The sequence below is a fragment of the Epinephelus fuscoguttatus genome, linkage group LG1 (genome assembly GCF_011397635.1).
Source record: "Epinephelus fuscoguttatus linkage group LG1, E.fuscoguttatus.final_Chr_v1".
NCBI classification, from domain to species: domain Eukaryota; kingdom Metazoa; phylum Chordata; class Actinopteri; order Perciformes; family Serranidae; genus Epinephelus; species Epinephelus fuscoguttatus.
The window spans coordinates 34,141,445-34,144,446 of record NC_064752.1 but is presented as its reverse complement, the minus strand read 5'-3'; positions in this window follow the sequence as shown (position 1 = coordinate 34,144,446).

Here is a 3,002-nt window from a genome sequence, read left to right as displayed (position 1 = left end):
AAATGATTGTGGCCATGGGTAGTAATGAAAATACAGCTGCAAGAGTTACCTCATTACTGCGGTAATAGGAAGCATACTGCGGCTTTGTATGATTTGTTTATGTTGCATTGTTGTAGATTGTTGTGGCTGCCAGTATCACGTTTGGGCGGGGTGGAGGAGTATTCTAGTGGGTAGAAAAAGCAAATCAGAGGTCAGTTTCAGGGCAATAACTGTAGTGTTTGCAGAGTAAAATGCCACCTTTGTGTACTTTTACTCTCATGTGTCATCAATATGTAATATTCAGTGAGCTTCAGGAGCTACTTGATGATGTGTTGTAAGTTGCTTCTGTCTGTATCCACTGTCTCTTGTATTGTGAACATTACCTTCAGTTATTTTACTAAAAAGACTTTTAACAGAGAGGGAACTTCTTTCTTTTGTGGTTTACTCTTAAGAGACAGACAGAGAGATGCCTTTTACTCATGATATGTTTCATGTCTGCATTACATTCTGGTCTACTGAGGCTATTGTCAGTGGAGGAATCAGTGTGTCTGTATCTTTTATTTAACCTTCGCAAAGTTTTCAGGATAGTTTCTTCAGAGCCGCTATGTGTTGTATAGAATATTTATGTGATTATAGCATATTTTAAATTATTCTGATTGCTAAAGGTTTTTTTTGTTTTTTTTTGTAGAAAAACAAGCTCATCCCAGCATAAAGTGTATGTATTGCTTTCAGCCTGTTCCTCTCAGGCTACATCCACATTAACACATTTTCATTGTAAAACGCTGCGTTGTAAAATGCTACCTTTATACCCAGCGTACACACTAGTCTGGCATTTTGGAACCACTTAAACTGGAACTTTTCGCTGTGCTGCCCCCATTTTAGTTTGAAAACTCTCAGGGTTGGGTTTTGCAAACAATGACACATATACCCATATTTGCTGTCAGTCACGACGCGCCAAGCCAAAATATTATAGTGAGATCTACATACCTTATGTGGTTTCATTGTTCTTGTGTATATACTCCTTTCCCATTGCCATGGCGTCCTCCAATGATGGATAATGTTCCTTGTACTGCGCTAATATGTCGCTGTATTTGCTTTGCAACGACTTCCTATCTGTTTTCTACCAACTTGACCACCTTACACTCATGTCTTACTCTCAATAACAATTCCACCTCATTGCCCCTTCAAGCAAAAACATTTCTGGTCTTACTTTTTGGCATCCTCATAGTATTTTCTGCGACTAAGCAATCAATCACAGAGTCGATAATCTGCTTCCTGTGTACATCAGCACACGCTTGCCCAGTGTGCATGAAAGGTCATGTTATATACACTCTCAGGCATATTAGTATGGACAGAGATGAATTCTAATATGTGTACAGAGATTGTTTTTTGTTTTTATACACCGTTTCAAAATGAAAACGTATTAGTGTGGATGTGGCCTCAGTTTCCCTGCATCAGCTCCATGGTTGTGGTGGTGGGGGCAATGCTGCAGTTTTACCTTCCTGTCGATCACAGTGTATTTTTGGTACTACCACTGGGGTGCCCCAGAGTTGGAAATCTTTTAAACTCTACACACACACAGTAGCAGATATATTCTTATGTGAGCAACAGCAATATATTCTGAAATCCTTGCTTGCGTAGTCCTTACTCTGTGTTATTCTGATATTAGTCTCGCATAGCCGGACCTCTCTCCACACTTGGTTTTAGCGCTGTGCCAGCACTTGAGAGAGGTCTGGCTAAACCCATCGTAATTCCTCACTAAAGGAAAAAAATGCTCAATCACAACCATCTTGGGCAGCACTACGCTCAGGCCTCAGTGACAGTGCCCTTGCAAAATAGTGTCAGGGGACAGTGAAAGGGGAGGGGAACTCTGTCCAAAATAGGCGGCCAATGGCAGGCTTATAGCCACAGTCTACACCCTGTGAGGCAGACTACTCTAATATCAGCTAAAAAGCCTGAAAGGTAAAATTTAAATTACACATCTTATTATCTTTTAACTCTACAACATGCCTTGTTGAGTTGCAGCACCAGCGATACAGGTTAAATGCTTAAGTATTGATAATTTGTGGTGGGATGCTGGGGGAGCGTGTTGCTGTTTGCGGTCTGCAGATTCCATACGATAGATCCCTCTGTATGTGTGCGTCCCGTGCTTCAGTCCAGAGTGAGTGGGCCATCATGCACAGCCACAAGCAGATGTCAGTGTGAGGGCCGTATTGAAGAGAACACAAATCTCAACTAAGCCTCTCTAGTCCTTATGTAACACCCTCAGCAAGGCGCTATGCCTCGCAGATCGCTGGTATTTATGAGTGACAATGACACACACACTCCACACAGGCTCAAGTCCCTGTTGTCGGCAATATACTGGTTTTCTCTTTTTTTTCAGGAGAGTGTATGAAATAAGAGGATATATTTAGAAACCTCCAACAACAGGCCAGCCGCTCTTTGTGTACTGAACATTCCATTTTCTCGGTCTTTGTGCAATCTGCATCCATCCCTGTGGCCGTGTCCTTTTTCTCCAGGCTGTGTGTGTGTTAAACGTATACATTCACATCGGCGTTCCTCCATGTGACGAGGTCTGACAAGTGATGGCTGCTTAGAAATAGTCTTTCCACTCTACCATAATTCATCCTTGCTCTCTTTGTGAGGCGCAGCCACTCCTGCCATCTGATTCTAAAAACTACAAAGGGCAAGCCTGATTATTGCTTTAAGTCAGTCCCAGTGCTCCCTCAGTCCCCTCTCCTGTGGAGGAGTGCACTATGGCCATCGCTCGTTGCTACAGTTGACGCATCCTTCTGCAGTCAGGAAGTCAGCAGGTACTTGTGCTCGTTCAACTGCTGGGGTTCTCCTTCGCTAGGAGCCAGCACCGGCAGCCTGTCCGGGCTGGAGGGGACCCTGCAGGCTCGGTAGAGGATCAGACAGAGAAGGAGGAGGAGGATGGCGACAAACGTGTTGCAGGCAATGGCCACCAACGCAGCTGTAGACAGTCCTGTTATGCTCTCTTCAGATTCCATAATGAAGACTGG